At 41.6% G+C, this 10,478-nt stretch overlaps 1 protein-coding gene across 2 annotated transcripts in view; it reads right to left on the bottom strand.

Annotated features, from left to right (window-relative positions):
* The window catches only part of AMPH (amphiphysin), a 68,128-nt gene extending 57,930 nt beyond the window's left edge, over positions 1–10,198 (bottom strand). For both annotated transcript variants that reach the window (XM_019470537.1, XM_019470536.1), the window contains exon 1: positions 10,124–10,198. The gene's annotated coding sequence lies outside the window, so the exon portion shown is untranslated. The remainder of the gene's footprint in view (positions 1–10,123) is intronic.
* Positions 10,199–10,478: the final 280 nt, after the last annotated feature.

Below are 10,478 nucleotides of genomic sequence, written 5' to 3' on the forward strand. Positions count from 1 at the left end.
ACCCAGCGCAGAGTACACCTGTCTAAGCCGTGAGCCGCCAGCTTCTCTAGGAGAATGCTGTGGGAGACGGTGTCAAAGGCCTTACTGAAGTCCAGGTAGACCACATCCACAGCCTTTCCCTCATCCACTAGGCGGGTCACCTGGTCATAGAAGGAGATCAGGTTGGTCAAGCAGGACCTGCCTCTCATGAACCCGTGTTGGCAGGGTCTGATCCCCTGGTTGTCCCGCACATGCCTTGTGAGCGCCCTCAAGATGAACCGCTCCATAATCTTCCCCGGCACCGAGGTCAGGCTGATTATCTTTCCAATTCATATCTTCTTTGGCCTGAGCGCTAGTATAGCCTCTTAGCTTGTGGTGAAAATGGGAAGCAGATATTCACAGCAACTCAGTTCTTCATCATGGTCCAACTGAACAGGCGCCCATACAATAACAATTTTTAGTTATTGAAGAATTTCTGATGTTTCAGAAGCAGCAAACCACAACTGGAAGGCTCAGAACCCCGTTAGCTGTCCTCATGTCCAGTAAAAGACCTATATTTACTCATACATGTGCCATTTTGTCACTAACTAGCACACCACAAATGGCGTGTCAGGGACACGCATTGCTCAAACACCATGTTTATAACTGCACTGCTATGTAGTTTTACGACTGGTACCCTAAACCACCGTGAGATCTATTGTGGCTGGTTAGCGCCGCAAGTAATCAGCAACCACTGCTCAGGAAAACGTAAAAGAAAAAGTCAAAGCAGTAAAGCATGATGCAAATATTTTGCCATATGTGCTGTTATGCATTCTGACAATTCATTCAAAAGAATAATTTTAGCACAAATCTCCCTCAGTATAGGTTATTATCAGGTCACAAGCCACTGAAATATTTAAGCAGCATAGAGCCATATGAATTTTCCCTCATTAGCAAACATTGTATGACACGTGACATTAAAGCACCCAGAGGCAAGGGCCAGCTCCCACTGAATTTGCGAGCAAATCTCTCAGTTTCAATGGCAACAGAATTAGACCTTTCTATAAAATACCAGAAATAAAAATTTGCATCAGAAGTCCTCAGCCCTGTGAATTATGTAAAATGTGCCTCTGGTCTACACATTTTGCTATAGTAAACACGCTATTAGTGAAGGTAGATAGACTTTTTTTCACCTCACAGACTAATTAGTATTCACAGGATGAAAATACTGCATTGCTGGCTCTGCACACCTTGCAAATCATGGCAAACCATAGTGGTTTTAAAACACACTGTTTTTAAGATTGCCACATATTTAATATCGCCCCTTCTCGATGCTCACTGATACACTTTTTCTCCTTTCTGGTCTATCAGATGAAAGCATCCGGTGGCTCTGAAACTACTGCTCTGAGTATCTTCATTAAGGCCATCAATTTTGTTAATTGAGATGCAGCTTCTTGAAGCAGAATGAAAAGTAGGTGTCATTTTGCAGACGTCGTGCTCCTCTGAAATGAGATTTCCCAAGAGAGCACTGATGCTTCCTTTATAATTTCATAATTTCTTTTATTTGTTCTACATGAGGCAGCAAAATGAGTCAGAGTTTCATAACATGCAAGAAAACTCCAGAGAGAAATCTCAATAGCATACTTAATAGCAAACTTCTCACAATCAGGTTGTTTGATAACAGCGGACACGTTCTCAGCGGACTCCAGCACCAGAAATCACTACTCTTAGCTCACCTGGTCAAACTCAACATACAAATTTCCAGGAATCTGTCAGGCAATCCTGTTAAACTGCACATAAGAGCAAGGGAGGCATGCCATCAACCCAAAAACATCCCTCACTAGGAAAACTGACACAGCTCTCCACAGCAATGTCCCAAACAACAACTAGTTACTCTGAACACTGTAGCATATAGTCAGTGCTGCTGTCAGCTCCCTTTTTCTACTCTCTGGTCTTATTACATGGTCAGTGTTATGTAGACAGTAAAGACGTGCACCCAGTGAGATAAGGAGGCTCGGTGTTTCAGGATCTTGCCATCTACAGCCACAGGTCTCACATACCTTTACAGCAGCATTAAGCCTTTTCAGTACTACTGATTCTTGTGTGTGGTTAGTTTTGGTTTTCTTTTTGAAGAATAGTATTTAAGCATGTCTTAGCACTGGAATTAAGACAAAGAGAGCAACAACACAGTTGGCTGGAAGACTGATGAAACCTACAAAAACTTAATGACTAAAACCATAAAAAACATGCTTTGTGTCTTACCAGCTTTTGCTTTCTGATGCGTTAGAAAAATCGTTGCTTCCACTCAGAAATTAAAGGCCACCTTACCTCCATGAAAGCTGGAATTGGATGACTTATTTGCCAGGCATCATTTATTCACAGCTTTCCAGGAAGAACAGAAGAGTTTGATTTTTCTATCATGTCACATACAGGATGTAAATAGAATACCTCTTTACAGAAAAGGTCAGCACAGCATGTGCTTGATACCAAAAACAAATAAATCACTCCACTTTAGCAAGAGTCAAGAGCACTGTCAATGCTGAACCCTGAACATAGGTTAATTAATTATTAATTAATAACCTGCCCCATAGAAATGCAAACCAGATAATTATTAATGCAGCTCTAAGTCCAATACTGGAATTTTGCCATTCCATCACTAAGACATCAGGGAAATAGCTCAAAAGAAAGCATTTTCTGTAAAACCTGCAAGACATCCTTTATTGCAATGTGCAGTTATCTCACCTGGAAGACATCCTTTATTGCAATGTGCAGTTATTAGCCAGAATATAAAGCAGCACGGTCTCTCTGTTTGCAAACACTTTAGGTAGTATTTACTGGTAGGTCTTTTAGGGAACTCAGAAGTATGAATGCAAAGGACTATTGCATTAAGTGAAGCTTAACAAGATAAGAGGCTATTGGGACAAATCCATAATTCAGTATGAAATATATCTGCATACTAGAGTACCCTATTTTACCATTTCTCAGTCTCGTTATAGTTCCTAGAACTGTCTCCCAAATTTTGGAATCTTTTTCTTCAAGAAATACATTTCTTCTTTTCTCTTTCTACAAGCTGTAAGAGACTTGGGTTTTGAATTATTTGTCTAGTGCATCTCTTGAAAAAAGTTGGGTTTGCAGCCTTCTCTGGAAACACAGAGGTTTTTGGCATCCCCGTACCTACCAGGATAGCACCAAATTTGTGGTCCAGCCACTAAAAAGGCTCAAGAGTAAGAATGTCATCGTTCTGGTTATTAAGTAACGTGATGAGTTGAAATAAACTGCATCAAATCAAACAGGCTCCTCAGACAATTTGGACTAATCCAAAAAGTATGCACTCTAAAGGTAAGACCAGCAAGCTCTGCTCCACGTTAGTAGTGACTCCCAGCAGTCAGGTGAGAAAGCTCTGTGCCTGCAGTGATGCTTAACTAACCCACCCTTTTACTGAACCGACGGTCTCTTGTTTCAGACAAGGACTGAACAGAAAATATTTGGCATCCTCCTTAAATGAAATCCCAACTTCTTGCCTCACAACTAAACCTCTCCCTCTCCAAGCTAGGATCCTACCTTCATTACCTATTACATCTTCCTACAAGCATACTCGCGTCCTCAAAGTAGGGCCCAAACTAATGGTTTTAATGAAAACGTGGGATGTGCAAAGAGCAAGTGCAGAGTCTACAAGTCTATAGCTAAAAGCAATCTATACATATTAAATGTCAAGCTAGACTTTCTGAACGTGTGCTTGGCCTCTGTTTATGCCTATAGCTGCATATCTATAACTATATTCTTAAATGACATGTATAAGCTCTGTATTAACAGGTCTGGTAGAAAACTGTCCAGAACTGTTTGTTGTGAATTGGATCACGTTCAGCCTGTGTGGTAAATCCAAGAGCTGGGCTTTGTCAACTATGCCCAGGGCCAGTTATCCCAAAGCGCTCCTGAAGAAATACATACCAGTCTGCTTTACAAATAGTCAGAAATAACTTGGATCATTCAACTGCACTGCCTGGGAGAAAACAATTAGCACAGTTACTAAAGCTGCAGAGGCATAATAGTTTATATCCAAGGGGTAATCAAAACCAGCCCAGTTTAGACTTTAGATTTGGAGCAATCAATCAATAGGCAGAATCAAAAAAGCAAAACATCGGATCAGCGCTCTCTCCTTTGAAGTGAGGAATTAGTTAGAATGGATCTGGGCTGTTCCTGCAGAGATAATTTTGTAGCATAAACCAAAGGACCTCACCTTCCTGGGTATCCTGCCTGATTGGAAATTAGTGAGGTTGAGATGAGATTTAATGGCACACTATATCTCTTCTAATCCTGGGAAAAATGGCCCCTCAGACATGAGATAATTATTAAACATACATGTCAGGATGAAATGGTAATCAGCAGAGAACTCCCTCCCATTTAGCCCCCAAAATACTTTGCACATTGTATTGCTTCTATTTGGCTTAGTGGTCATCCAGTATCTGAAGTATGCTTTGGGACTGCCCCTGAAAAGATGCCTGTCAGATGTAGTCCCTCTGAATGCACTTTGCAACTACTTCTTGGCGTGCAGAAAAGAAGCTCCCTCCCACTAGTCTAGATAGTGCTTTCCTGTGTCTGGCTTACTTCAGGGTATCTATCAGGGACAGCATTTGGCATCAACTTTGTTTAGCAAAGGAGTCTCACAAGTATCAAGAATCCCCTGCAGTTTAGTATAGGATTCCATAGACAACCAAGGAAATCTGGGTATCAGCTAAGGGAAAACAGTGTCTCCTAGTCAGAGGAATTTTAATGCTTGCACTTTTTGTTTATTGCCTGGATTCTTTCCTCCATCTCAAGCCCATGCACAAGATCAGTAAAATAAGGGGTCTAAGGGGAGGACATAAGGTAGGTTTAAAGATGGTCAAATAGACATGTGGGATGCCTAATAATTCTCAGAGGAAAGAAGGTGTTGTAGAACACATTGAATTTCACAGGCTTACAACACATATTGAAGCTCCCCTTCTTCGTCGTGTCCTTCATTCAACTACAGATTAAGACACCTGTGACTGTCTACATGATTTGGGTGCCTCTCCTCCTCTTAGAGCCAATGTAGATATCTTCAGTGCAACCTGTGGAGTCAGGAGGGCAATTAAGAAAACTCTAAAGCCAAAACCATTCACTCAGCACAGCTGTCTAGTGCCTTTTGTGATACCCTGCAAGACATCCACAAATGGCAAACACAACCTGTCCTAAGGGACCTTCCAGCTTTGTTGAACAGCATTTGGAAGCCAGGGAGGACATACTAGGGCCCCACAAGTGGCAACAGATGCCAACGTTTAGACAACTGACTCACAACCCTCACGGTAGCTGCTCAACTCGGTTGGTGGGGCTGTGCCAGGAGCACAAGCCATGCCCTCACTAACAGGTGCCATCCTGCAGGATCTGGGCCAGGTGGGCAGAGCTGGGGGCTGGTAAGAGTCTTCACTGACATCCCCTGACCTGGCGAGGGTTTGAACCAGGTCCAGGGTCTGTCTGGGAGATCCAGATGGGAGCAGAAGGAAATGCAGCTGAAGCATGGGTCCCCTAGGCATGCGGACCTGCATGCCTATGACACGTCTCAGGGAGGGATGGTGGGACCAGGGCTGAGCTAAAATGGGACTCCTAGGTCCATGTGCAGGGTTAGGGGTCCCACATGGGGCTGATCAGAGCCATTAAGGCCCTGAGGCAACATTAATGGGGACATTAACGCCCCCAGGTGACTGATGGGTTTCTGTCTTGGCTCTCCAGACCACATTGCCCAGTTCAGCACAAGTGTCTGGAAAGACCCAACTCAAACACAGAAACGGACATTCAGGTATTGCAATCTGGAACTGGATGACCCTCCAGGGGCAGGGTTCAGCTTCCAAAACATGTGTCTGTTGCCACTGGAGATGCTGTGTGCTGCTCAAGAGAACCAGGCAGCCAGCAGGTATGACACAGGACTGCAGGCAGAGCCATGTGCCTCTGTTTGGAGAAACCACTGGGGGCCAGGTGAGACATCTCTGGGCTTATCTGGTGCCTATGTGTAGGTGGTGAATCTCATCTTTGGTGTCTTAGGTCATTAATGAATTGTAAGAAATCAGTGGCATGTCTGACACAAAAAGAGCACTTCAATGAATGTTAATTGTCCCACAGAACAACTTTAAATCAATGTCATGCCACAGCTATAAGGCAGCTAAGCATGTTTACATGAAATGAAGACCTAGCCAGGCTAAAACTTTTCAGGACCCCTAACAATTACACCCAAAAAGCAGCTCTTACTGTGAAGCACACATTAAATAAAGCAGTCCACAGAAGCAGGTTCTGCTCACTCAACAACAGCAAAAAAAAAAAGGCTCTTCATTTTCACCTAATTCTATAAACTAGCAACAACAGCACTTGACATTTTACTTTATTCTGACAACATATCATGGGCAGCTGCTTTTGTAGTAGCAACTGGTATATCTGTGTGTGCATATAAAATGCATAATGGTTTTAAACATTAAAACATTTTAATTGTAGTTTGTAAAATAAAAGAAGTCTCATAACTACATATGGAAAAATAATGAGATGTAAATATGCATAGACATGAAATAGAATATTGATCTCTTACAAAAATGAAGCAAGAACTGTGAGTCATTAAAATATACTTGGGCATAAGGGACTTCCTGTCAAAAAAAGAAAGTGTAAGATACAGTTGCTTGAACAAGAGAATAGAGATGAAATTTCAGGTAAAACCCCAATGGACTTGACAATGTTTTCACAGTGGAGAGAAATATGCAGGAATTGTCTCTTTTTTCCCCCTCTCTGAACTTCAGGGTCAATTAAGAGGCTGAGCACGTCCACAATTAGCTGTGCAGAGAGAAATGTCTAAGCCTCAAGAAATTTCTTGCAATACACTGAATATCTGTGTCATATATGATTTTATATACATTTTGTTTGCTCCACAAGTTTTGATTTAGAGTGGCAATTTCCAGTTTACAACTTAAGTGGAAGGTGAATAACAGCTGTATTCACTGTTAAAAATCAAAATGTTTTTCCTGTTGGTTTCAGCTGCGGCAGCTTACTGCTTCTGCTAGGGGAAGTCCTGAGGCTCTGCAAAGCCACTGTGCTCTGTTCTCTCCAGACATGGGATGACTCAGTTTCTCCATGGTGATTCATCTGGTTAATTCAACTCTGGGTTGTCAAGTCCAGAAGGGGCTTTTATCCAGCTGTATTCAGAAAGAGATGGGAACGGATCACTGGGGAGCCTAAATGAGCTTTTCCTACAGATAGGTCTGCTGGACATATCCTTACACAGACCCTTTTGCTGAGTTTGGTACATACCCACCATCCAATCTGCTATTCAGGCAAGGAATAGCATGTTAAGATTTCAGTTTTTCAATCATTATTTCAATTTATTATTAGAACTGGGAGTCCTCATTTATTATCTTTGGAGACTATTAATAAAAAGATCATTCTATCCATAAGACCAGTTGACCTCCCAAGTGTTGCAGGCTCAATAAGGCAGGGAAACAAGAAAAATAGACCATTTTCACAGCTTTCAGCTTACCAGGATTCCCAGAGCCCACATGGCACCAGCTGCTACAAACAATTTACAAAGAGACAGAACGGAAGTGACAGCCTTCCTCAAAACCAAACGTTGGTAGATGAGATGGCCAGGAAACAGCCAAATCACTGCTAAACAAGACTGCAAAAAACAAAGTAAAGTTTGGACCTTCTCTCAAACTGCCTCTGCCATAGAAAGGCCCGATCAGGTCAGCAATGGCCACAGAGACAAATAATCCGGGAGGGAACTGCAAAAGATGGGACAGCCTCTAAGAGGGACGGTTCTGTTTGCAAGCCACCTGAATGGCCCACATCAACAGTTCGGTGGACCTCAGCACAAGGATCAATCACCCAGACTGCCTTTTTATTCTTTAATACCTAGAATTTAATTTTCCTTTTTCTAAAGGCTCTAGAGTTGCAGAGATAGTCTTGAAAGCAGGACGGAATGTAAACCAGGAAGAGAGGGCTGCCTGAGTTCGCAGAAGACAGCAGTTCTGCAAGGTATTAATCAGTAAGAGTGATAATTCAGATGCACATTGTTATGCTTTTTATCTTCACATTGCTAGTAAGTTGTAGATCAAAGCATGGACAAAACTAAGAAAATGTAAGCAATTTATATGCTTCTTATTGGTGAACATGGCAGAAAGTGCTTTTGCAGCATTTTTTCCCCCTTGTACTTGAAGAACTGAGCACAACACAACTCCTTTGAGAGCGAGCCCAGCAGAGCACAGTAAGCACATGTGATTCGTTTAATAAATATGCAGTCTATCTCATTTGGTGTGCCAGTGGACCTAGCCTAATCTGCATGTGCCCCTCAAGAGAGTTGTAGTAGTTCCCTCTGCACTCACTCCTCCCTACCCAATTCCTCCCCTGGCCCCAAGTCACGTTTGCATCCGGATTTAGCATCATGCAGTTCCTGCAGAGTCCTTCAACTGCTCATTACTGCCTCTTCGTACATCAAAGGAGGAGGAAATAAAAAGGAAGAAATGCTAAGATTCTCCTTAGCCCTTAGGCAAGACTTTCAGCTGAAAATCACCATGACAGAAAATTCTTGGTAAAGGACAGATAAAACAAACACTTGAGACATAATTTTGCTTAAGAATAATTTTTTTTCTCTTTCATTTCTCTTTTTTAATTTCACTCAGAATTTTTAGCTAAAAAAAATATCCCACAAAACTCTGTTTCTTTATGGGGATGCTCCAGCCGCTCCTTCTGCACCCAATAAGAACCTTACAGATGCAACTTATTTCTAGTAACACAGTTACTAGCTGTACAAACAGCTGGGATATTGACAGCAAGGATAAGCGGCACCATAAGGACAATCAAGAAGAAAGAAATGCTTCACTGATATCCCAGCATACTTGGAAAAGAGGAAGGGGAAGAAAAGGGAAAATATAACATCTCTGCAGAGTTTCAAAGCTTCTGAGTGCTTCTTCAGGCCTATTAAATCCCACCATCTTCCTGACCTCAAGAAATTTGAGGGAGGAACCACCCTCCTCAGAGAAACAGGTTCTTTCACTTCCCATCATTGTCATCTTTGGGGAAGAACAAAGATCTACACAACAGGCCAGTGGCTCCTGAAACCTCCCTCCCTTCTACACTGAGAGGGGAAAATAAAGGCAAAGTGACCATAAGATGCAAATGAGTTAATAAGCATCCCAGCAGTCAGGATGCAGGGCTTGTGTTTACATGGAAAGGACAGAAGTGCATGTGGTAGATAGGACTGATTCAGGGCAGAAATTGCAAACACTGGCATGAGCCAATTTTTACATCCTGTAAAACGCATGGGAGTAGTTTTCTCACCCTCCAATGCATTTCTATATGAGCTCTAAATGATAGCTCACAAAGATGACAGGTATCTCAGTTCATACTTACATAACAAGACTATTTTCTTGGTGGCATTAATGCAGCTCATGGTAGGCATTAATCTGTATTAGAAAGCTACTATATAATTAATCATAATTAATCACCTCGGAGCCAAAAAGTCTGTCCAACAAAGCAAGGAGTAATTGAGGTTAGAATTTAGGATTGCATTGGGAGTAGATTATAAACTCTTCAGGGCACGTTCGTTTTCACATCTTGTGTTTACAACACTAAGAGCAATTGAGTGTTGCTCCCCCGTAGTGCTTCATCAGCACGGCCACCACAGCCCCCGTCATCCCTGCACCGACAGGGAGCATAACAACACACAGCAGTCTGAAACTATTCATCTATTCACTTTGTATAAAACCGGTATTATTATATACCGCTGATGGAAACAATCCACAAAATGAAACCAAAGAAATACATCTCTTCTTTGTTAGAAGGCAACTGCAAAGCTGTATTTAGTCAGGGTTGGGTTCTGCTCTCAATTACACTGTTGAAAATGTGCTGTCTCTCCGCTGATCCCAAGTGGTTCGAACATGATGGTGTTATATATGATTACAATATGTCCTTTTATTATGATCACATTTCTTAGCCCTCTGCATGCACAAATTCAACTGTTCTTTCTGTTTGAAAATAGCAGAACAAAATCTTACACCCTCCCAAAAAAATATCTTTTTACCTGTTACCCTGCAACATCATCTTCAAAATTGGCATGTTCAAATACACTGCATTCTTCTTAAGACACAAATAAGAAATTGAAAAAGTAACTGACCTCTTGCCGTTTGAAATTTTGAACGTATTCTTCAAACTGTTCATCTTTTGTTTCATCTGCTTTTCCTAGTTTTTGAAGTACCTATATTGAAAATAAAGAGAAAAAGGAATAACTTAATATTTATGTCACAAAACAAAAACGCTGCTACTTTCAACACTTCTGTTCTTGCAGTTAGCCTTAAATAGCATTTTATTTTTGTGGGTGTTGCATGCACTACTGTTTCCAAAGTTCACACAGGAAGCTATTTTGTCAAAATAAAAAAGGATAAAAGCAGGAGTATGGTGTGTGTATGTGTGTGTGGAAATACACTTCAAAGTATGGAGTCCTTGGGGGCATATGTGGTTTTTTGTTTTTA

Source organism: Aptenodytes forsteri, unplaced genomic scaffold (assembly GCF_000699145.1).
Source record: "Aptenodytes forsteri isolate BGI_AS27 unplaced genomic scaffold, ASM69914v1 Scaffold270, whole genome shotgun sequence".
Taxonomy (NCBI): domain Eukaryota; kingdom Metazoa; phylum Chordata; class Aves; order Sphenisciformes; family Spheniscidae; genus Aptenodytes; species Aptenodytes forsteri.